General features: G+C 39.3%; 1 protein-coding gene and 1 pseudogene across 3 annotated transcripts in view; both read left to right on the forward strand.

Moving 5' to 3' along the window:
* Positions 1-26,477, forward strand: part of ESR1 (estrogen receptor 1) — a 408,861-nt gene that overhangs the window by 275,697 nt on the left and 106,687 nt on the right. The window lies entirely within an intron of this gene.
* On the forward strand, positions 24,524-26,302 carry LOC103792683 (lanosterol 14-alpha demethylase pseudogene; annotated as a pseudogene).

Here is a 26,477-nt window from a genome sequence, read left to right on the forward strand (position 1 = left end):
CTGGTTACCTCTGATGTGCTGGGTTGTGGTTTCCTCTGCTCTGATTTCTATGCCAATCTATCCCATCTGCTTCCTACCATTGGTTTATTTTTAAAAGATTTCATATTTATATAGATTCATGAACTTGATTCTCATACCATCATTAGTGTTTTGGTCCAGAGTCAAACTTTCATAAACCTGTAATAAAAAATCGGCCTTTATTTTCGTGTAGAAGGAAGTAGCAGACCAAAATGGAGTTCTATGTTCTGAAATGCTGTAAAATGTTTTTCTAAATGAGCCATTGAGATGTAGAGCAAGCAAGAGTCCCTTTGTGGGAATGTGTGTGTGTGTGCACACACACATGCGTGCACAGACATACAAGGGCACAGACATGCAAGGGCATTGCTCCATGTCTCCCATCCTTTAATTATTCCAGCAGACAGCGGGCCAGTGGTGAGCAGTGGTGCTAACTTTTCCTTTTGCAGTGCTGTGGGTGTGGTGGGCATCTGAACAAAAGGCAGCCTTGGCAACACTAGGAATCGAATGTGGAGTCAGCAGAAAGTGCTTTTCCCTCCCACTTACCTGTCTTCTTGTAGCAGGCAACAGTGAGGCAGCTCTGGCTGACTTGCTTAGTTTATTTCCATTGTGAGCCATAAACACCTTAGATATTTTGTCATTTCAGGACACTGGCTCGATGAAATTAAAACTATACTCATTGTCTCACCCCAATTTCCAAATCCTATTCTATGCTTTTTGTTGTTGTTGTTTGTTAGTGGTATGTTTCTCTCTCTACTTGGCTTTCCTTTTAAAACACAACAAATTGTTTTCTTTAATTTTAAATGAATTTGTTCCTTGGCTCCCCTATGTGTCCCCTCCTTTCTAGTGACATTGCTGTTGTTCAATCCCAGATTGAACAAGGTTGACAAGACTCTTTGCTGGCCTTTTGCCTTCTAGATGCTTTGCCTTCCAGTAATTTCTTCCCTCTGCCCCCAGAGAGGTCCTTCCCATGGCTCTGCTGATGATGACAGCTGACTGTTTTCCAAGGTGGAATCCCCATTTGATTCCCTGACCTTGTGCCTGCTTAGCACAGTGCTTGACGTTCAGTAAATAAGGTTAAGGAAGGCCAATGATATGCTGCTAGTAGAAAACAGCAGTTAATGAAGACTTGCTTTTTGACATGAGTCCCTCACCTCCAGGCTTCAGCATCTCTGTCTTTCTGTCGTAGCATGCAAAATAGCATCTCTGTCTTTTGATTGCCCCTTCCAGGTGATAAGCCCTCCCACAAGTACATACAAGTTTTATGGAAACTGACAAAAATTTATAGGGAAGCAAATCCCTTCAAGGTCACATCTTTCTGCGCTTCCAGAAGGTAAGCTTGATGATGGGCAGTCACAGCCCTGGTCCTTATGGAACTTGGCCCTTTGAGGACAGATCCCAGTTAACTAAAGAAATGCCATGACACAAATCTCCTCTAATTTATGCTGTATAGGGAATTAGGCCCTTTATAGTTAATAGCAGATTACACTGGGGAACACCAGACAGCTGACCAGGACTCCTGTGCTTGAAACAAAGCTCTGCTCTTCAGCAGGGCAGCCAGCCTCTTCTCAGTTTAGCACCGTGTTTTCATTCTCCTCACTCTCTCTAAGCTCCTGTTCAAGATGGCTTCCCATTCTGTTGAATTCACTCATTTATCTCTTCTGTACCTTTCCCTGCCTTATTCTCTCCCCTTAGAGTGCCCATTTCTGTGTTTGAAATCCCACACGGCCAAGCTTAAAAGCTATTTTGTCTATGACATTCTCCACCTCTGTCCCAATAAAAACCTTTGATTTCATCTTGCTGTTTGTATAGTTCACCCACACCAGAGTTGTTCGTGGACATGCCTTATTTCCTCCAGGCTATAGGCATATTGGATTCATTTTTGTACTCCAGAGTGCCTAACATAGCATCTCATACACGAGAGATAATTCACAGATGCTTGTTGACTGCATTTGTATTAAATTTTTACTATTTACTTTTTCTGGCTAGTAGAAACTTGGAAGGAAATAACAGTAACTAATTTTTACTTATTTATTTTTTATTCTCATAGGTTTTTGAGAAAGAGGTGGTGTCTGGTTATGTGAGTAAGTTCTTTAGTGGTGATTTCTGAGATTTTGGTGCATCCATCACATGAGCACTGTACACTGTACTCAGTCTGTAGTTTTTTTATCCCTCACCCCCTCCCACCCTTTCCCTCAAGTCCCCAAAGTCCATTGTATCATTCTTATGCCTTTACATACTCATAGCATAGCTCCCACTTATAAATGAGAACATATGAAGTATGGTTTTTTCTTTCCCAAGTTACTTCACTCAGGAATGAAATTGAGGGTTACGAATGGAATTGGAGATCAAAACCATGCAAAATCACGGAAATTAAACAGACTGCTCCTGAATGATCTTGGGTCAACAATGAAATCAAGATGAAAATTTAAAAATTATTTGAACTGAATGATTATAGCGATACAACTTATCAAGACCTCTGGTATAAGCAAAAGCAGTGCTAAGAGGGAAGGCTCGTAGCATTAAATGCCTGCATCAAAAAGTCCAAAAGAACACAAATAGAATATCTAAGGTCACACCTCAAAGAACTAGAGAAACAAGAACAAAGTAAACCCAAACACAGCAGAAGGAAAGAAATAACCAACATCGGAGCAGAAATAAATGAAATTGAAACAAAGAAAAAAATACAAAAGATAAATGAAACAAAAAGCTGGTTCTTTTGAAAAGATAAATAAAATTGATAGAGCATTAGTTAGATTAACCAGGAAGAAAGAAGATCCAAATAAGCTCAATTAGAAATGGAACAGGAGCTTTTACAACCAGTACCGCAGAAATACAAAAGGTCATTGGACGCTGCTATGAACATCTTTACACGAATAAACTAGAAAACTTAGAGGAGATGGATAAATTTCTGGACATATACAACCTTCCTAGATAAAACCAGGAAGAATTAGAAACTCTGAACAGACCAATAGCAAGCAGCGAGATTGAAATGGTAATAAAAAAAATTTCCAAGAAAAAAAGTCCAGGAGCAGACAGATTCACAGCTAAATTCTATCAGACATTGAAAGAAGAATTCGTTCCAATCCTATTGATACTATTCCGCAAGATGGAGAAAGAGGAAATCCTCCCTAAATCACTTTATAAAGCCAGTATCACTCGAATACCCAAACCAGGAAATGACATAACAAAAAAGAAAACTGTAGACCAATATCCCTGATAAATATGGTTGCAAAAATCCTTAACAAAATACTGGCTAACTGAATCCAACAGCATATCAAAAACTATAATCTATCACGATCAAGTGGGTTTCATACCAGGGATGCAGGAATGGTTTAACATCCGCAAGTCAATAAATGTGATTTACCTCATAAAGAGTATTAAAAACAAAAATCATATCATCTCAATCGATGCAGAAAAAGCATTTGACAAGATCCAGCATCTAATTATGATAACTTTTAAATGTGGGGAATGGTCTTCATGGAAAAGTAGATATATGACACCTGTATTAGTTAGGGTTCTCTAGAGGGACAGAATAGGATAGAGGGGAGTTTATTAAGGAATATTGACTCACTCGATCACAAGTTAGGTCCCACGATAGGCCACCTGCAAGCTGAGGAGCAAGGAAGCCAATCCAAGTCCCCAAACCTCAAAAGTAGGGAGGTGACACTGCAGCCTTCAGTCTGTGGGCAAAGGTCCAACAGTCCCAAAGCGAAAAACTTCAGTTGATGTTCGACGACAGGAAGCATCCAGCACAGGAGAAAGATGGAGGCTGGAAGACTAAGCCTGTCCAGTCTTCCCATGTTCTTCTGGCTGCTTTTATTCTAGCCATGCTGGCAGCTGATTAGATGGTGACCACCCAGACTGAGGGTGGCTCTGCCTCTCCAAGCCCACTGACTGAAATTTTAATCTTTTTTGGCAACACTCTCACAGACACACCCAGGAGCAATACTTTGCATCCTTCAATTCAATCAAGTTGACATTAATCATCACAGCAACCGTAAGATAAAAATCATTTAATCCTTTCAACAGCTCTGTATAGTGGGTATATATTTTGATTTCGGTGAAGAGGAAGTAGGCTTAGAAGGGTTGAATAATTTGCCAGGAATACCCAGATAGTAGAAGATATTATGTTCTGTCTGCATTCAAAAGCGTGTGCTGCTTTATTTGTTCCTGATTTGCACACAAACTAAAGAATACGACTGGATGTTCAGTCTCCTCCTATTTTGATAACTCGGCTAACTTTACTGCAGAGTCTGCAGAGGTGAGCTATCTTACTCTGGGAGATACCAGGGGATCCCTCATGTAATTCCTCAAGCTGAGTGTTTAGGAAACCCAAAGCTGTCACTGCTATTAAGTGATGTTATTTCCTGAGAGCCTACTATGCTCCCAGCACCAGCCTCTGCAGGCCCTCTCTCTACCCCTTCCCTATCCTGCTGTGTTCTAGCAGGCACTGAGAAAGTCATTGTAGAAGTTTCCATGACTTTCCAAATGCTTCCAGAAACAGAACACAGTTTCACAGGAGGGCCAATGAATATGAATGGCACCTTGGTAGAAAGTGAAGTTTTACGTCCTGTGAGCACTCAGTGAAAGCTTCCTGAATAGATGCAGGACTGGCCAAGCAGCTCCACGGCTTTCATGATTCCCAGACTCGGAGGCCCTTCCTGCTCCTGTCATTCCTGTTACTTCATGTCAGTATCTAGAAGGCTTGTTTCTCGGTTTTCATCACTGATTTAAAGCAGAGGTTGATAAACTTTTTCTGTAAATGCAAGGTAGTTTGTATTTTAGCCTTTGTGAGTATTTGGTCTCACAAAAGCAGCCATAGATGATATGTAAATAAATGTGCATGGCTGTGTTGTGATAAAACTTTATTTAAAAATGAGGGTTCCAAAAGAAACAGTCACTAGAGTGGATCGGCAACCAACAGAATGGGAAAAAATTTTCGCAGTCTACCCATCTGACAAAGGGCTGATATCCAGAATTTACAAACAACTCAAGCAGATTTACAGGAAAAAAACAAACAAGCCCATTCAAAAGTGGGCAAAGGATATGAACAGATACTTTACGAAAGAAGACATATATGAGGCCAACAATCATATGAAAAAATGCTCATCGTCACTGGTCATCAGAGAGATGCAAATCAAAACCACATTGAGATACCATCTCACGCCAGTTAGAATGGCGATCATTAAAAAATCTGGAGACAACAGATGCTGGAGAGGATGTGGAGAAAAAGGAACACTTTTACACTGTTGGTGGGAGTGTAAATTAGTTCAACCATTGTGGAAGACAGTGTGGCGATTCCTCAAGGCCTTAGAAATAGAAATTCCATTTGACCCAGCAATCCCATTACTGGGTATATATCCAAAAGACTATAAATCGTTCTACTATAAGGACACATGTACACGAATGTTCATTGCAGCACTGTTTACAATAGCAAAGACCTGGAATCAACCCAAATGCCCATTGATAATAGACTGGATTGGAAAAATGTGGCACATATACACCATGGAATATTATGCAGCAATCAGAAATGATGAGTTCGTGTCATTTGTAGGGACATGGATGAATCTGGAAAACATCATCCTCAGCAAACTGACACAAGAACAGAAAATGAAACACCGCATATTCTCACTCATAGGTGGGTGATGAAAAATGAGAACACATGGACACAGAAAGGGGAGTACTAAACACTGGGGTCTATTGGGGGGAAAAGGGGAGGGCCAGTGGGAGGGGGAGGTGGGGAGGGATAGCCTGGGGAGAAATGCCAAATGTGGGTGAAGGGGAGAAGAAAAGCAAAGCACACTGCCATGTGTGTACCTACGCAACTGTCTTGCATGCTCTGCTCATGTAACCCAAAACCTATAATCCAATAAAAAATTAAAAAAAAAAAAAAAAAAAAAAAAAAAATGAGGGTTCCACCTGGGCTGTAATTTTTCAACCCCTGATTTTAAGCAAAAAGAAAATGTGCTATGCCTGTTAGATGCTACTACATTTGATTCCGTGTTTTCTATATTTTTCTAAAATGTACTGAATAGGAAATGACCAAATTGATCTAATTTAATCATTGAGATAAGAGTGGCGCTAATCCTTATAGAGTATTTGCTGTGTGACAGGCACTTGGCTAAGCACTTTCCATGTTTTCTGTGATTTATAAAGTGAATATTGTTATTATCTCCATGTATTGCTGAGGGAAGGAACGAAGTCACAGCCAGCTTACAGAGGCTGCCAGAGGTCACATGTCATCAATATATTGAAACACATGGTCTGATCACAGGATCCATAGTCTCCTATATAGATCATAGTGATATTGACCTGAGAGGAAAGAACCTAGGACTTACAGTCAGAAATCTGGGTTCACATTTGTACCCCATTCCATGCCAAATTACACTAACACTGGGCCTCAGCTCTCTCACGTCTGAAAGAGGAATAATACTAGGACTTGCCCTTAGAGATTGCTGTAAGTATAAAAGCCTATAGAGTACTTTATAAACACCGTACAAATGTTTGTTATAAGTCTGCCACTTGGAGATATCTTAGTCTTTTTTTTTTCTACATGAAATAAAACATTTTAAGACAAGCAGTGAAATTCTTGAAACTATAACAGGTTTTTAAGGTTGTTGAACCCCAAAACCATCTTCGCTATTTTGCTCCCTCTCTGACTTGCTCTGTCCCTGCCTAGCAGCGCTAGTCTTTTCTACATGTTCGATCTGTTGTACCTGCATGTAAGCCCATCCCTGCTGCACAGGAGAAGTCTGCCATTTTTGTCTCTTTCCTTTGTTCTGCTGAGCAAGATTAAACTCTCTTCACCTGGACTTTTCTAGGTCACTCAGGCTGCGTGGAAATGGGGTAGCTGTGAGGCTGGGATGTTACTAGACAATTCAGACTGATGATCTGAACTTAAATAGATCTTGCTAAAGATTGACGTGGCTGGCACAGTTTTGAGGTGCCTATTTCTCAGTCCCTTCTGTTGCCTTGGCCTGGCCACTGACCATGTGTTGGTAGCTTGCTTCTAAGGATGGAATGTCACACATCTCCTACAGGGTTGTCTCCATGCTTTACCCAAAGTCAAAGAATGGAGACAACTTTGAATGCTGCTCATTTTCACTCAGGCAATTCCTTTACAATATTGTGCTTAGTAAGCGCCCCCCACTCTTTTTTTCTCTTAGGTTTATTTTTTTTTCCAATAAAAGTCTATATCAATTTGATGTATTAGTTAGGGTTCTCCAGAGAAACAGAACCAGTAGAATCAACTGATGAATCATCAATCAATCAATTGTGACGAAGAGAGATTTATTTGGAAGGAATTGGTTCACGCTATTGTGGTCATTGTCAAGTCTGAAATCTGAAAGGCAGGCTGAGCATCTGGAAGCTCAGGCAGGATTTCTGTGCTGCAGTCTCAAGGCAGAATTCCTTCCTCTAGGGAAACCTCAGTCTTTGTTCTTAAAACTTTCAATTGATTGGATGAGGCCTGCACACATTATGGAGAATAATCTGTTTTACTTAAAGTCTGCTGATTGGAAACATTAATTATATTTAAAAACTACTTTCACAGCAACATTTAGACTAGTGTTTGACCAACAACTGGGTACCACAGTCTAGCCATGTTGGCATATAGACTTAGCACCCTTGGTATTCATAATCTGTCATTATATTCCATCTATAAACCTAAGGTATAGAGAAATGCTGGTCATTCTGAACAATTTCCTGTAAATGCAGAGATCAAGGAGCCGCCCCTTAATGCAGGAGGCGGTGTGAAATACCCGCATTGTGTTGACCTTACTGTTCACTCACTGGCAGGTGTTCCTACACTTCAGCTTCAGATATATAATATTACATAAACTAATTTCAAATCACATTGTTTTCCAAGGACGGAGACGCTGACAGTGTATATTATTTTTAGCAGCCCAAGAATTGTAAGAGGGTCCCATCTCTTCTGTTTAAGATTTTATTGTTGTTGTTGTTGTTTTTAATGCTCTATAAAATAAGGTTTGTTCTTTCATTAAAAAGAAAAAAACATCTTGGGGAAACAGGGAAGAAGAGGATAGCCTAGGGAAGTATGATTGTTATTTGATACCACTGTGACTTGTTTTCACCTAAGACTCAGAGATTCTATTCTGTTTATGTGAGATTTGGGATGAGTTCAGCTACTACCCATATTAATTGAAATGGCTCACGCCTGTAATCCGAGCACTTTGGGAGGCCGAGGCGGGTGGATCATGAGGTCAAGAGATCGAGACTATTCTGGTCAACATGGTGAAACCCCATCTCTACTAAAAATACAAAAAATTAGCTGGGCATGGTGGCACATGCCTGTAATCCCAGCTACTCAGGAGGCTCAGGCAGGAGAATTGCCTGAACCCAGGAGGTGGAGGTTGCGGTGAGCCGAGATCACGCCATTGCCCTCCAGCCTGGGTGACAAGAGCGAAACTCCGTCTTAAAAAAAAAAAAAAAAGAAATGTAAGACAACGGAATCCATCATCTGGTTACATTTTTGTGGGTGGGAGGGTTTAACACAACACTAAGCCAGATATTTCACTAATTATTATTTTTTTTTTGGTAGCAAATTGACTTAACTGCTTGTTTTCGTACAATACCTGTAAACCCTTTTTGGTTTTAGAGATTTTGTCTGGAAAGGACCGTGAAGTATCTCATCATAATAGCACTAATATTGCTTATGATATTTTGTATGTCCTGATATAGGCTAATTGAGAAATAACATAGAGTAGTAATTCTCTTGCTTTTATTATTTGTCCTATTTAGACAAACAGAACAGAGAATTAATAAAAATTCAAAAAACTTTAACCACTGATAGAGATTAAATTACATTTATATTAGTCATCATCACCCAATATCTTAAATATTTAACCTTTTATGCAGTGTTTTCCTCTCTACTTAGGTATGCCCTTAACAGTAAAAAGTTTTGATAATGTTCTCCCTTTTAGCACTCACAGAATTTTTATACATACATATATATATATATATATAATTATGTAAGTATAAAAATATATATTTAAAAAATAAATCTACCACCTAAATATAGTAAGGGTATTTTTAACTGAGGTTTTTTTAAGTCTTTAAGAATTTATTTAGAGACTTCTTTTGTTGATAGTATGGTGGCTAGATACCCTGGAAAACCCACTGAAGACAAGTATAAATGCTAGATTGCACGTTGAAACTTATCTTCCAAAATGTATTACTGAGCTGGCAAGAGAGTATGCCATTATAGAGAGTAAAAATAAGTGAAGGCAGAATCCTGGGAGGTAAGAGAGCCTGAAGATATTTATGAAATTGGATGGCCTCAAGTTTCCATTTTGACTGGCATGTAGTCAAGCCAAAGATTCCCGCAGAAATCTGAGGTTCTAAATGGTAAACCCATGGTGACATTGGGATGACTAAAAAATAACTCTGTGTAGAAAGGAATGGTAACAAAATTTGTCTCATACAACATTGGCTCTGGGTAGAGGAAAGGAAAACATCTTCTTAGAGAAATGTTAACCACAAGCTGGCCCTCATGGGAGCTTTCAGCTAGGATGGAGACTATCTGTGTAGCACACACACACACACACACACACACACACAGTAAAGAAAAAACCCAAAGCCAGATTTTGTGCTTTAATGTGAACTAGCAGTGGCTCACCTTTGTAATCCCCAGTACTTTGGGACACTGAGGCAGGTGTATCACTTGAGGTCAGCAGTTCGAGACCAGCCTGGCCAGCTTGGTGAAATCCCATCTCTATTAAAAATACAAAAATTAGCTGAGTGGCAGTGGGTGCTTGTAATCCCAGCTACTTGGGAGGTTGAGGCACAAGAATTGCTTGAACCTGGGAGGTGGAGGTTACAGTGAGCCAAGATCACATCACTGCATTCTAGCCTGGGCAACAGAGTGAGACTCCATCTCAAAAAAAAAAAAAAATTGACTGCAGAGGACTGGAAAGAGGAAACACAAATATTTTACTGGGGAATAGAATTTCAAGTTGGTCCTCAAAGATTTTCCACTAAAAAATTCAAAGTATATGCACCAACCCTCAGAAATCACAAAACATCTGACCCTTCTGAAAATAACCACCATGAATGAGACAGCAGGAAAAAAAAAAAAGCCTCACACACACACAAGGAAAAAGAGGGACAATAGAATCAGACTCATAGCCACAAAAATTAAAAATTAAATAAAAAGAATCAGACTCAGAAGCTTCAGATTTTGATTTAAATACATTATACAAAAGTTGTATGCAAAATATGTTTAAGATAAAAAGAGGGCTTAAAATACATGAAGTCAGCAGGTGCAAGAAATGACCGAGCAGTTTTGAAAATAAAACCCAATAGAGAGCTTCTGGAAATAAAAAAGGATAATAATTATAGTGAAAAAATTATTAGATGTGTTAATTAGTAGAATGGATATAGCAGAAGAAAGATTTAGTGAGCTGAAAAATATAACCAGAAAATAGGTCCAGAATTAAGCTTAGAGAGCTACACAGATGGTCAATATGAACATTAAGAGATATGGAGAACAGTGTATGAAGGTGAAATAAATTCTAATTGGAGTTAAACAGGAGGTAGTAAAGAGAAAGAAAAAAATGCAAAACTCAAAAAATGTAGTGGCTGAGAATGTTTCAGAAGTATTGAAAGACACCAATCCTCAGATTCAGAAACCTACAATTTGCAAGAAAAAGTAAAAAGAAATTTACACCAAGATCCAGCTTAGTGCATTGGCAGAACGTAAGAGATGAAGAGCTTATGTTGAAAATGAAGCCAGAGGGAAAAGGTCTGTCACAGTCAATTAAGAGGCAAGCAGATGATTGGGTTCCCAATAGCAACTGAAAATGAGAAGCCAGTGGTACCCCTTGATATATTGGGTGCATGTAATTTTCAACTTAAAATCGTGTACATTGTAAAATCGCATCTCAAAAAAGAGGGTGGTGTAATGACGTTATCAAATAAAAACCATCTTTCATGACAAATATCACTAAAGAAACTCTTGGGGGATATACTCTAGGTTTCTAGAAAGAAGGTCTGATATGCAAGAAAGAATGGTAAGTCAAGTATTGAGAAACTTGTGAGGAAATAAAAACAAGAATAACTAATGAACCAATGATACTGTCTAATTTGAAGGTTAAATGATTAGTAGAACTAAAATACAAAATAATAATAGTATCTGAGTTGGGAAGAGAATGATGAAGCTTGAAGTGTTCTACGCATCTTGCATTTCTGGTGTCTTTTTGGGTGTCCAACTTTTTTCTTATTTCAATGATTCCAGTCAGACTAGATTAGGGACCATCTAATGACGTATCTGCAAAGTTCAGGTAGATGAACTTTGCAAATGAGAGCCATCTGAAGTTAAAATACTTATTTCCCTCTTTAAAGGTCTTATATCCAAATACAATCCCATTTTGAGGCGCTAGGGGTTAGAGCTTCAACAGATAAATTTTGGGGGGACACATTGCAGCTGATAGCAATTGTAAATACAACAGTTTTTAGTAAAAGCCCATCTTATGCATCTTCTGGAACAGGTAGAGAACAAGGTTACTTATTTTTCTAAGAACAAAATTGTTTTCAAAGAATTGAAAGTGGCTATTTATCCTAAGATGATTTTAGGATTAAATGGATATTAAATATACAACATGTCCTTCTTTATTATTTTATTGATGGCTTAATATGTTTTTTTAAAACTCGGTAAAATAAACAATCAGTTTTATAATCATAACAGAGTTATGCCCTTATTTTAATGCTGTAAAACTGAGACCTCTGAAAAAATACAATCACATAAAATCATATTTTAATTTAGTTTTGAAATGTACAGTAACTCAAATTAGGAAGGCAGAGCGTGAAACCTGCTTTAATGAGTAGATAAGAATGACAGGCAATTAAAAATTAATTATAATTCTTTTAAAGTTCTTAAAAATAATCTCTTCTAACCAGGGTAAATATTCCTCCTTTTCAGAATTCTTTGCAATGTTGTTTTTTTTTTAAAAAAATTAATCTCTTTTTCCTGTTTAGTGGAACATAAATCTTAGACACATGTGCTTTGTAAATACCAAATCACACACAGATTAAAATTTAATGAGCTTTTACGTCTGCAATCTCAACAAGCATAGTCTTTGTTGGCTGTTGATTTTTCAATAAGAAATACTTAATTTTCTTATAGAGTGGTCATTAAGAACCTTAAAAATTATCAGAACAAATTTTCCAAATTGCATAATGCTGTTGCCTAGCTATTTGCATGTATTTATTTTAAATGACAAGACATTTTACTAAATATTGGCTTGCCTGATGTTGAAAGAGTTAGACAAACAGTGTACTTCTTGTTGTCACTTTTTTGACAAGGTTCTTAGGGAAATATTAGCCGTTTAGTTGGTTGGTAAGTGATGGGTTTTCTTGGAACATGTTGCTGCTAATTTTACCAGAGAAGAAAATAAATTCAAATGGTCAGCTGCATTCCAATTTGTATTCTTCTTCTAAAGTCCTCCCTGTTTGCATTCTTGGATTTTGACACTCCTACACACCAGTTAAAGCACTTGGTAGAGTGTCCAAAAAAATTGTTGCAATTAATTTCCCAGTCTCTTCTCTCTTTGATGTGTCACTATAATGCTTTGAGTAATTTTCAGTGTCTGGCATCTGTTCAAGGACAATTTCTGGATTTTAGGAGGGGGAGAAACAATAAAGGAAACCACATAATTTTTTCCTAAATAGGAGGCTTTTTTGTTGTTTAAAGAAAAATCTAAAACTTCTACACAGATGACAAAAAGATACACAACTCATTAGTTGTTAACCACCATTGCATTCTTTTCTCTTTGGAGTAGCTCTTAAGGACCGGATTAGGCCAGCTGTTTGTATCGTGTAGCATGTTTAGGTTACCTTGCCCAAAACAAGTAAAGAAAGATGAACTTTGCAAACCAGAGCCATCTGATGTTTATTTTATTATTTAAAAAAAAATTTTTTTTTTTGAGATGAAGTCTTGCCCTGTGGCTCAGGTTGGAATGCAGTGGTGTGACCTTGGGTCAATGCAACCTCTGCCTCCTGGGTTCAAGTGATTCTCTTGCCTTAGCCTCCTGAGCAGCGTGGACTGCAGGTGCGCACCACCACACCCAGCTAAATTTTGTAGTTTTAGTAGAGACGAGCTTCACCATATTGGCCAGGTTGGTTTCAAACTCCTGACCTTATGATCTACTCACCTGGCCTCCCAAAGTGCTGGGATTACAGGCATGAGTCACCATACCCAGCCCATCTGAAGTTTTAAAATGACTGCAGCTGTCTTATTAGGAGACTAATTTTCTTTTCCATTGATTAGAAAAAGTGACCAGACCAAGAAACTCCAGGGTTATATTTCATCTCCTATCCTGTGCAGGATGTTCTGAGAAGTTTCTATTTGTATCTGTGCAGTGGTTCAAGTGTTGTTCATCTTGCATTTTAAGGTTTGGAGGTATTTTATCTTGCCTTGTTTCTTTACCACCTTGCTTTACTCCCCCCACCCCACCCCCCTGCCATGTTGCCACTTTTAAAGTAATGACTCTTTCAAGGGTGGGTAAGAAGGGAAAGAAATGATAAAACTAGAGCTCTGGAGGAGTTTCTTGTTCATGGTCTTATTCACTTTTTAATAAGAGCATCTAGCACAGTGAGTGGCATCCCAGCAGGTATTTGGACATTTTTGCAGAATTGAACTGAATTTTTTTTATTTGACAATAAAGAAAACAATACTGTGGAAACTTTCAACCCAAGGGAAATATCAAGGCTAAAGTTGCTATATTCTTTTCCTTCTGATGGATGCTGAGTTTTTCTCCTTAAAAAGCATTTTTAAATGTTATGTTAAACGTTTAAACATAAGACATTGCTTGATGACCTATCATATTCAGTAGAGTAGATTTGGGAAATATGTATAGGATGCCTATTAAAAACTCTGTTTTGAAATGAAACCTAAGACTGTAAGATTGTCTGTTTACATAAATTATTGCTGCTGTAATTTGAGCAAATTTGAACTATACTGAACTTTAGAAATACAAATGCGTGTGATCTTTTAATATAACTTACTCCACTGGTAGTCCTAGGTCTTTGTCCCACCTGGCTTCCAGCAGTTTGTCTGTCTGTTATTAGGCTAAATTTTCATGTTCACGAAAATTTTTTCTTCAAAGGGGGACATATTTCTTGGGTCAGATGTAAACATCAAGCTAAAGAGTTCTGCTGTGCTTCTAGACAAATCAGGTTCATTTTCGTACTCTACATAGTGCTAAACTTGAATTTAATATTACACAGATTCCTTTACATGTTACCAGTGTAACTACATAGACGATCTCACTTTATTCATTCACTCTGTTTAATTCATTCAATAAAAACCTATGCATTGGCTACTTACTGTGTGCAAGTTGGCGAAGATATAAAGATGATTAAGGCAAGGATCTGTGTTGTAGGAGCTCACGGCCTAATGAGCAGGCTGACACATAAACACCAGGGAAAAAGAGGGCTAAGTAAGACCTGGGTCTCTGAAGCCCTAGTGGCCTTGCCCAAAGCTCACTTTAATGTGCTTCTGGGTGTATTCCATGACTTTTTAAAGGCACCTATGTTTCCTTACTGATAAAGCATGTTTAACATGCAAAATTCTTCTTTGAGTGAGTAGCATTTAGAAAGTGTTCATAGAATGTTAGAACAGCGCTTGTCTAATAGAAGTAAAATTCAGGTCATGCAGGTAAATTTAAAATTTTTAGTAGCCACATTGAAAAGTAAAAAGCAACAGGTGAAGTTAATTTTAATAATATATTCATTTAGTCCTATGTATTAAAATACTAGCATTTCAACATGTAATCAATAGAATATATTATTAGTCAATATTTTGCATTATTTGTTTTATGCCATCTTTGATTTTAATTTGTATTTTACACTTACAGGACATCTCAATGTTGATGTTAAATTGTCACGAGATATTTGATCTTTATTTAGCTTTCATATATTTTGGGATTGAAAAAGTAAATTTACATATCTAAGTTCTTCCAAATATACTGGAAAGTGGTTTTGACAACTGACTTATCCATTTAAAAATATAGGTTAATGACAATAAATAAAAGAAATAATCTGTTCCTTAGCTGCACTAACCACAGTGCAGGTGTCCAATAGTCATAAGTGGCCAGTGGCTAACATATTGGATAGTACAGCTTTAGAATGACAATTCAGAGCAACAAGTGCTATAACAGACTCATGAACTGGGAGTTCCGGGAAGCAAAGGATGGGATCAATGAAGTGGATCTTGAAAAACCAATAGAAATTCACGAGGTAGAGAGGAGGAGAGTGACTACTTCAATTCAATCTTTTGAAAACATGCAAAAGAGCAACAGTAGACTTAATTATTTAACAGTAATTTACTGAACATGAATTATGGGAGATGCATGGGCTGAGTGCTGGTTAGACACAGTGCCTGAGCTCAAGTAGCTTGGTGTCTAAATATTCATGGGCCCATTTTTCAGAAAGGATAGATAAGTGTGTGATCCTGGGTGTGCCAAATGCTGTGGCTTCCTGAAGTTCAGATTTCTAGCTGGTCACCTTCAAGGTTACCTTGTGAATAGAACTTTTTAAAGCTGTAAGTAAATTTACTTTGCCTATTTATTTCCAGTGAAAAAAAGCTTTCTTTTTTTAAAAAAAAAAAAACAACTCATCTTGTTGACTATGATTGGCCAAGATGACATGGCTATACAGAAGGTTTTTGGTGGCTTCTGGGGTCTATTATCATTTGCACCAGGGTTCTGCTAAATTCCATTCCTGCCTTTAGCTCTTTTACTTGAATACCTGGGCAATGGCAGAAGTGGTTGCTATTCGTCACTTTTCCAGGGTGTCAGTCATGTCCTTGAGACAAAAGATGATTTAAAGTCAGATGACTTGATTCCCCTGGCAGTTAAGACCCTTAGAGAGTCCTCAGCATGTCGTTTGTTATAAAATTTCAAGTCCTTGGTAAGGATTAAGTAAACTCCTCAATTTGCCAATTTCTATCCAGTTGACTATGGGTTTTGCCTGTTGCTTCAATCAACTTGTTAATCAATGTTGGGACTTGAAGTTAGGCTAAAATCAGTAGTAATGGCAGTTGTATGTACAAATGCAGAACTTCTTACACACAATGATTTTTCCCTCTATTATCCACTCGCTGTATCTGAGTATAGACAGTCTCCACTACCCGCAGTCCACCTGGGCTGTGTAATCTAAGCACTGATGGGCTGTTATTTGTACATATTACTTCTATGATTCTTCTTTTTTTGATTCAGTGTTAGAGATGCCTTTCTTTCTTAAATAAGCTGCTTTAATTTCTTATAGACAGATTCTGCTTTTATAGCCCTTGTTTCTACAAAGTAATTCTCTACCCATGCTTAAATCTTAGATAATTTTAACAAATATTCAGAGTGCTTAATTTTCCTTTGATTTCTAAATATTATCCTACTTTAGTTCACCACGGTTGGATACTTTGAGGTGACTGTGGAGGAAACAGCACTGATCCTAGGGCCATGAAACCTTATTTCAAGATTGAGTTCCTTCTATAATTTTGCACAAGTAATTTAATCACATTCATCCTTAGTTTCATCATCACTAAAATGGGAGAGAATAATTCCTGTTTCATGGAGTTGTTACGCAGTGAAATAGCATGTCAATGTATGTATGAATGTCCCCTGCATAGAGTACAAGACACATGAAACATGTCACTCAGCATATGTATGTGCTGCTCCCTGCAACTGGATTGCACTCCAGCTGGATTTCATGCTGGTGAGATGCCTGTGCTGCTGGACGTCATGAGATACCATCTTTGAAAATAAGTCTGATCCATAGACAAGGCCAGTGGATCTTGTGACGAGTTGTAAGGTCAGGTTGTAAGGCCCTGGACCCACCCCGCTGCCCCCCACGATGGAAATCTGTATATACCTTGGTGACCAATGCCCACTTCCCCTCCTGGCTCACCTCTAATGGCTGCTGTCCACTGAGAATGTGGACAGTGTCCGAACTCCTGTACTGTAAAGACTAAAAGGTGTTTCCTCTGAGACTGACAAGGTGGAAACTTCCACGTGTCCCCTGCCAGGCTCCGTCCCCCTCAGCCATCCCAACATGTTCCCGTTCCCCTGACACCTGGCTCAGTGCAATACTCCCATGGCTGTGGGGTCCTTCACCATGGTACTGTCTCCACAGCCCCTCAGTCCCCACCCCAGGACAGGCGCCCGCCACCTCCTCCTCTCTGGCGGCTCAGTCGCTCCGCCTGTCCCCACCCCAGTCACATTTTTATGGCCAAACTGATTCCAAAACAAAATGAAACTGCAAACCTCATGTGTCTTAACTGCCCTGGGGTTCCACTCCATTGCTCCACCCCGTGGTCTGGTGCGTGACAATCCGAAGCGCTGCGCCTCGTGACAGAGACGAGGGTGCTGTGTCCCTCAAACCCAGAGCCGTGGGCGCCTCTGAAACCATACAGCAGCTCCTGGCCCCAGACAACACTGGTATGCAGCCCGGGTCCCCCGCCCCCCATCCCCACCACACCCTCTCTTTTTATGTTAGAGAGCTCTCTCTAATAAATCGGGTAATAAGCAAAAAAACAAAAACCAAAAAAAACAAAAACAAAAAACAACCAGCCAGAAGAACCTTATACTATGTCAAACAGGGCAATCTTTATAACATTTTAAAAATTAATTATTTATTCATTTTGAGACAGAATCTCACTCTGTCCCCCAGGCTGGAGTGCAGTAGTATGTTTTTGGCTGACTGCAACCTCTGCCTCCCAGGTTCAAGCAATTCTTGTGCCTCAGCCTCCCAAGTAACTGGGATTACAGGTGTGTGCCACCACGCCTGGCTAACTTTTATTATTTTTAATATAGAAAGGGTTTCACCATGTTGGCCCAGGCTGGTCTTGAACTCCTAACCTCAGGTGACCCACCCACCTCAGCCCCCAAAAGTGCTGGGATTACAGGCGTGAGCCATCATGCCTGGCTCAATTGTTATAGCTTTTTAAGTGGGGTATATGCCTGCCTCAGACATTAGACACAATAAGTTAATCTGTTGATAAGGTTCTTCATTTCCTAATTTTCAGTTGTGTTTTGATGTGTGTGGTTTGGAAGAGCAGCTCAGTGCTGCTATGTGGAGAAGGCATGGTATGGAGGGAATGTGACTGTCCTTCCCCAACTTCATAACGGAGCCAGGACTGGTGTGAGGTTTGTGAGGTGAATGAGCCACTGGTTTTGACACAAAATTTAAGAAAAAAATCGAATTCGAGAGGTAATACTTTAATATGATATTTTAAAAAAGCAAAATTAGTGCAAAAATTTGTGACGAGCAAACTGTCAAAATGTTAAATAAAGGCATTGTTGCTTTTCTTTTTCTGTGTATTGTGACACACCATCACTTAGTGGAGAAACAAGGTGTCACTTTCCTCCTCCCCAGAGATAACCATTTATGTTGAATTAAACTTCTATTCTCCTGTGCCTGTCAGCATCCCCCAGGCAACTTGGTATGGAGAAACCAGTTTGTCTCAGTAAGATTATAAAAGTGGGCAATAAAATGTACATTTGGTGAGCATAATGCATGTTTTGTGGACTAATTCGTTGTTTTAGATCTATTTTTGAAAACTCATTAGGTATGTGCACGAAGCGAAATAATTCAAGTGTAGTTGGATATGAAATGAAACAGTGTCAAGTCCCTATTCGTGCCATATCTCTTCTGTGTCTTCATTAGTGGAAACCATTTCTGACCAGTTCTTATAATTCTAATGATTTGCCTATGGCTCTTATTCTTGGTTTATCAATTTCAAGCAGAATGTCTTGACATCTTGCTATGAAGCTTAAAGAATATGGATCATTTGCTCTCTCCCTTCTCTTTTCCTCTTTCTCTGTCTGTCAGTTTTTGTTGTATGCCCACGGAGTATGTGTGTGAGTGAGTGCGCGTGCATGTGTGTGCATGCAGGCATGGGGCCATTTATGCATGGCAGGCTTTATTTTAGAAAGATTGGTAGCAACAGCTCTCCCACTTATCTCCTCTGCAGGGAAGTATTCCTACCCTGAGACCTTGGTCTTTTCCAGACAGATCACTTACATTTCCTCACAAATTATTTCTCATCGTGCAGCCTGGGTTCACATGGGCTTTGCTGTGAACAGTGGCTCTCACGCTTGTGGTCTCTGCTGTGCTTGAGTTTCATTCAGATACTCTATCTCCTCTTACTACACCCACCAGCAATCATCTGTCTTCCAGGAATTCACCAAAGTTTTTTTTTCTTTTGAGACAGAGTCGCTCTGTGTCACCCAGGCTGGGGTGCAGTGGCGATCTTGGCTCACTGCAATTTCTGCCTCCCAGGTTCAAGTGATTCTCTTGCCTCAGACTCCTGAGTAGTGGGGACTACAGGCACATGTCACCATGCCCAGCTAATTTTTGTGTTTTTAGTAGAAACGGGGTTTTACCATGTTGGCCAGGCTGGTCTTGAACTCCTGACCTCAGGTGATCCACCAGGTTCCGTTTTGCATGGCAGGCTTTATTTTAGAAAGATTGGTTACAACAGCTGCCCCACCCGTCTCTCCTGCAGAAAACGATTCCTACTCTGAGATCTTGGTCTTTTCCAGGCAGATGACTTACATTTCCTCACAGCTTATTTCTCATCCTTCAGCCTGGGTCCAAAGTGCTGGGATTACAGGCATAGCCACCGCACCTGGCTCACCAAAGTCTTTGGGTGGTTAATGTAATATTCCTCTGGTTGATGGCACTTTTAAGAATTTTCCGTTTTGTATGCTGTTATTATTTTTATAAGGCATTTGGATTATTAGTGTTAAAGAGTATGCCATATCTATCTTTTAACTTTTAAGCGTCTATTGCTTTGTTACTTGGACTTTATATATATGTATATCCTTCCCCCAATAAGGCAAAGAGTGCAAATATTATCTCCCTTGCCGGTTGTTTGGGTTTAGTTCAGGAGTCCGTGGAATTAAAAGCCTAAACTTAAGATAGTTTTAAAGCAGCAGTCCCCAGCCATTTTGGCCCCAGGGACTGGTTTTGTGAAAACAGTTTTTCCATGGACCAGTGCGGGGGCTGGGGACTGGTTCCAGGATGACTCAGGTACATTACATTAATTGCACACTTTATTTCTATTATTATTACATTGTAATACATAATGAAATAATTACACAACTTACCATAATGTAGAATCAGTGGGAGCCCTGAGCTTGTTTTTCTGCAACTAGATGTCCCATCTGGGGGTGGTGGGAAACAGTGACAGATCGTCCGGCGTTAGATTCTCACAAGGAGCATGCAACCTAGATTGCTCACATGCGCAGTTCACAGTGGGGTTTGTGCTTCTATGAGAATCTAATGCTGTCACTGATCTGACAGGAAGTGGAGTTCAGGCAATAATTCGGGCGATAGGGAGCAGTTATAAATACAGATGAAGCTTCACTAATGCACCCAGTGCTCACCTCCTGCTGCGTGGCCCAGTTCCTAACCAGGGTTGGGGACCCCAGCTTTAAAGAATATGTTTGTGGACTCGGCCGGGTGCGGTGGCTCACACCTGTAATCCCAGCACTTTGGGAGGCTGAGGCAGGTAGATCATGAGGTCAGGAGTTTGAGACCAGCCTGGCCAAGGTGGTGAAAATACATCTCTACTAAAAATACAAAAATTAGCTGGGCGCGGTGGCAGACACCTGTAATCACAGCTACTTGGGAGGCTGAGGCAGGAGAATCACTTGAAACCGGGAGGCAGAAGTTGCAGTGAGCCAAGATCGTGCCAGTGCACTCCAGCCTGGGTGACAGAGCAAGGCTCCGTCTCAAAAAAAAAAAAAAAAAGAAAGTATGTTTGTGGATTCATAGAGGGAAATAGCAACCCCTGGGGCCTTTTGGAGGGTGGGGGGTGGAGGGTGGGAGGAGGGAGATGATCAGGCAAAATATTAATAACTAATGTGCACTAGTCTTAATACGTGGGTGTTGAAATAATCTGTACAACAACCCCCCATAACACGTTTATCTATGTGAGAATCCTGCATGTGTATTCCAGAACTTAAAATGAATGTTAAAACAAACTCCGCCCAAAAGAATATGTTTGCATCTGTATGTGAGTTTCCAGTGAATATATATATTTTTCATTTTATTTTCCAAACAATAAAGCCAAGCACATTGGTTAGGAATTTCACTAATACTTTTTACAAAACTGAGGACTTGGATGATAAAGGCACTTTTTAAAAAGATTACATAGTGGCATGGGGAATCATACCTTTATAAAGATGATATATGTGTTTCTGAATATCCTAATGCATTTTCTAGCTGGATATTCAGCTCCAGAAAGATTCATAAAATGAGATTCTTGAATTAGAATGCATGCCTTAATTTATTAAGTCTATGTAGACAGAGTTATTTTGTCCATGTAAATTAAGTAGGAATATTTTTATTTGATTACTGTTTTCTCTGGATCTTGCCCACTTAAGGCCTTCAAAAATGACATTTAAGGCCTGGTAAGCAGACCCAACATCAACATCACATTCTGTTACTCTTCTAAGTATTGTCTAGCTGATAAAAAACTTCAAAAACATGTCTTAATCAAAAACAAGATGATCCAGCGCAAGTGTAATAAATGTTTTGTGAATATCACACATTCATGTTTCATAACTACAATTTTCTTCTGCTGTCTTTCTCAATAATTCCCCCCAAAATTGTAGTGTTTACATTATGGCATTTATAGTTACCTCTGAACCTAAAATATTAACTTCAAAAGTATTACAAAATCATAATATTTAAAACCATTTCATGTTTAAATGGTTCATACAAGCAAATAAAATAAATGTAATAATCAACACAGAATCAGATTGGTTACTGATATTTTTCTACAATTGAAATATAGGTAGACTGGCTTAAGGTCTAAATAGTAAAAAGTGTTGAACCTTGTTACTTTCTGTCTACAATCAATTAATATATTATGACATTGTTGTCTGCAGATCATTGGGATCTCATGGCAAGTAAGGGGATTGTTCTGTGCATGTCCCAATATCTATATTAGTTTAATATACCTTAATATTAGCATATGACACTGACACTTAGTAATTGGATTAGGTTTCTATCAGAATTTGTTTTTCACCCATGCTTTGTACACAATGGTGGGGTAGATGTACATTTTTTTCTGTGTTAGCACATCTGTTTCTGTGACGATACATGCTTTCTGTCCTCCAATTTGTGTTTCTTTACACGTACAAAAATGCATCATCTACCATGTAGACTTCCAATGTTTTGATATAAATACATTTCATGAGTCCTCAGTAAAGTGCTAGATGAGTGGCTGATTAGTAATGCTAATGTATATAAATGAAAATAAATAATAATATTTATAATGTTAAAAATATAAGTTTACCAAACTTAAATAATTTAAACATCCTCTGAAATGCAGTAGAAATTATGATTAGCCATAACAACTACAGTATGTTTGTTTGTTTAATTTTTTCAGTGATGTTCCATTTGTGGAATGAATGTGTGCGTGTGTGTGTGTGTGTGTGTGTGTGTGTGTATGGTACAGAAAGAAAGGAAACATATCTGCATACTACGTTAGAAAGTAATGTTAGCTACTTTACCAAATTCCTCAAATTTGACTGACTGAACACAGTATGTAAAAAATTATTTTTTTAGTCCATTGCTGGTATTCTTTGTTGATGGTGACTCTATTCCACATGGAGATACAGGGAACCAATCTCCTTCCTTCTGTGGCTCTGTAATCCCCTGCAACCTTGAAGTCCTCTCCATCTAGCTTTAGGATGAGGAAAGTGAAGGTGGAGGATATAGCCTTCTTGACTGCCTTGGCCTGGACCTGACACATCTCTTTTGCTCCCATTCCATGAAGAAGAACTAGTGACATGGTGGCCCATAGCCGCAGAGGGGAGGTTGAGAAATGTAGCCTCTGGGTAAGAAGCCGCTTCCCAGTGGTTACTGTACATTGTGGGAGAGAAGTTTGAATTTTGGTGGACAGTGAGAACCATCCTCCACACAATATGAAAAGACATCTTCTCAACCTTGGCATTGTAGTATCCTGTGATTTAAGTATGTGAATAATTATCAGTAAAGGTCAGTGAAAAATTAGGTCATCTTTCCCTTCCACTTTTAATTCTGTAGTTTAATTTGCTTACCTGCTACATATTATATAAAGGAATAAGATTATCTACAAACATATATATAAATTTATATTGTATACTAAGGAGAAAAATGACAAAGAAGAATTAAGTTAGTTGCCCAAATCCACACAATACCACCAAAAGAAAGGCTAGGAACCATACCTTCTAACTCTAGGTCTATACTTCTTTAGTGCACTAAATTTTTTCCCAATATAGCCCTTAGGAGACTGGTGTTTTGTTAAGCCGAAAGCCCATTTTGCTTGTCTCTATACGGATAGTATGTCAACTTCCAGGATGTGGAACTGCTGATTTTCTGTGATGACAGAGAAAATACTTACTTGACTTCTGGGTAACTCTGAGGTTTGGAGATCTTGAACAGCCTCATGTTCCTGAACTTCTTTATCATACATGAATTCCTTCTTAGGAAGAAACATTTCTTCTGTAGAATTTACTTTTGTGTTTCATTTTTATTTTCTAAGACACTGGTGGTTGGAAATTCAGGAAGAATTTGACTCCAAAAAACATTTATTGGAAAGAATTTCTAATCTTGCCTGCTAGGTCCTGCAAGGGGAAAAAACAATACATGGTCTCTGCCCTCAAGGGCCTCAAAATACAGGTGAGGGAAAATTAGACCCGGAAATAGTATATGATTAGGAGCAAAATGGTAGCAGAGAAATGAGAGTTTAGAGAAAGGAGAGATAATCGTAAGTCACCTTGGGAAGAGAACGTTTCATAGAGAAAATGGCCCCCGCACTGATTTGGGGAAGATGATTCAGATTTGCCTCAATGACACGAGGAGCAGGGTCCAGTTGGGAAAGGACATCGTCGTGGAAATGATACCATGAGCAAAAGCTTATAAGTACTGCTGCTTCACGTCTGCCACTCTGCCTGTTTCTGCAGCACTAAGATGAGTGAGTTCCCCACACAAACCCTGAGCTTTCTTCCCCTCCTCTGCCTTCTCGGGGGCTCCTCTTTCCTCACCTTATCTGGTCACTTATCTCATCCCAGACATCCCCATATGCCTGGTTGACTTGCTCTTCCACCTTTTTAACTGACATGACCAGGCATCCCCTCTTCCAGGAAACTTCCCTCACACCAGACTGAGTCTCCCAGGCTTCTGTGTTACTGCATCTGCCATTTTGATTTAAGGTTTTCTGCTCATTCCAACTCAACAGTGAGCTCTTTGAGGACAGACGTTATGTCTTATTCATTTTTCTTGTTATGCTCTAAAAAATGGATTGTGGTAATATATAAGGTAATATATAAGTAACACACAGTTTACAATCTTGACTTCTTTGTCAAGATGGTATTAAGTACGTTCACATTGTTGTGCAACCGTTATCACCATTCATCTCCAGAACTTTTGCATCATCCCAGGCGAACGCTGTACCCATTAAACAGCAGCTCTCCGGACGCACAGAGTGGTGCACATAGGATCCGAGGGCTGGGGCTGGGTTTAGTAGGAGAACTGGGGGCCGGGGCCACCTGTAGATGCCCATCTGCCAGCTTCTCTTGCTCTGTCGATTAGGAGGAGCAGTGGTGACCTCGGCCTCCAGTGTCTCCGGCAAAGTGAAGTGGCGGCAGCCAGGATGATGTTGCTGGGCTTGCTGTAGGTGGGCGGGTCGGTGCTGGGTCAGGCAATGGAGAAGGTGACAGGCGGCAAACTCCTGTCCATGCTGCTGATCACCTGTGCCTTCACCCTCAGCTTGGTCTACCTGTTCCATCTCGCCGCTGGCCACCTGGTCCAGCTGCCAGTAGGGGCGAAAAGTCTTCCATACATTTTCTCCCTGATTCCATTCCTTGGGCATTCGATAACATTTGGGAAAAGTCCAACTGAATTTCTAGAAAATGCATATGAGAAGTATGAACCTGTATTTAGTTTTACCGTGGTAGGCAAAATGTTTACTTACCTTCTGGGAAGTGATGCCTCTGCACTGCTTTTTAATAGTAAAAATGAAGACCTGAATGCAGATGTCTGTGGTCGCCTGACAACACCTGTGTTTGGGAAGGGAGTTGCATATGATGTGCCTAATCCAGTTTTCTTGGAGCAGAAGAAAATGTTTAAAAGTGGCCTTAACATAGCCCACTTTAAACAGCATGTTTCTATAATTGAAAAAGAAATGAAGGAATACTTTCAGAGTTGGGGAGAAAGTGGAGAAAAAAATGTGTTTGAAGCTCTTTCTGAGCGCATACTTTTAACAGCTAGCCATTGTTTGCATGGAAAGGAAATCAGAAGTCAGCTCAATGAAGAGGTGGCGCAGCTATATGTGGATTTGGATGGAGGTTTCAGCTGTGCAGCCTGGCTGTTACCAGGTTGGCTGCCTTTGCCTAGTTTCAAACACAGGGACAGAGCTCATCAGGAAATGAAGAATATTTTCTATAAGGTAATCCAGAAATGCAGACAGTCTGAAGAAAAAATTGATGACATTTTCCAAACTTTACTAGATTCTACATACAAGGATGGGTGTCCTTTAACTGATGATGAAGTAGCAGGGATGCTTATTGGACCGCTCTTGGCAGGGCAGCGTACATCCTCAACCACTAGTGCTGGGATGGGCTTCTTTTTGGCCACAGACAGAACACTTCAAGCAAAATGTTACTTAGAACAGAAAACAGTCTGTGGAGAGGATCTGCCTCCTTTAACTTGTGACCAGCTCAAGGATCTAAACTTACTTGATGGCTGTATAAAAGAAACATTAAGACTTAGACCTCCTAAAATGACCATGATGAGAATGGCTAAAACTCCTCAGACTGTGGCAGGGTGTACCATTCCTCCAGGACATCAGGTGTGTGTTTCTCCCACCGTTAATCGAAGACTTAAGGACTCATGGGTAGAACGTCTGGACTTTAATCCTGATTGCTACTTACAGGATAACCCAGTATCAGGAGAAAAGTTTGCCTATGTGCCATTGGAGCTGGGTGTCATCGTTTTATTAGGGGAAATTTTGCCTATGTTCAAATTAAGACAATTTGGTCCACTATGCTTCATTTATATGAATTTGATCTCATTGATGGATACTTTCCCACTGTGAATTATACGACTATGATTCACACCCCTGAAAACCCAGTTATCTGTTACAAACGAAGATCAAAATGAAAAAGGCTACAGGGAACTAATATATGTGATTATCACTGTAAGCCACAAAACCACTGGAAGAGAATGAAGTGTACAAAACAATTCTTGTGGTGTACTGTGTTTTTGAGTAATTATAACAGTCAATTTAACTTATCATTTAGTATTTTGTTAACTGAATGGTTCTATCAAATGTAATAGCATTTGAAACATTTTCTAATAGTAATAAAACTTATACATGTGTGCTTTCAGGAAGTTTATTAGCAAAACAATTGTTTGGGGGGATCTAGGGAATTGGCAGATTCTAAATAATA

This window comes from Callithrix jacchus, chromosome 4 (genome assembly GCF_049354715.1).
Source record: "Callithrix jacchus isolate 240 chromosome 4, calJac240_pri, whole genome shotgun sequence".
Lineage (NCBI taxonomy): Eukaryota > Metazoa > Chordata > Mammalia > Primates > Cebidae > Callithrix > Callithrix jacchus.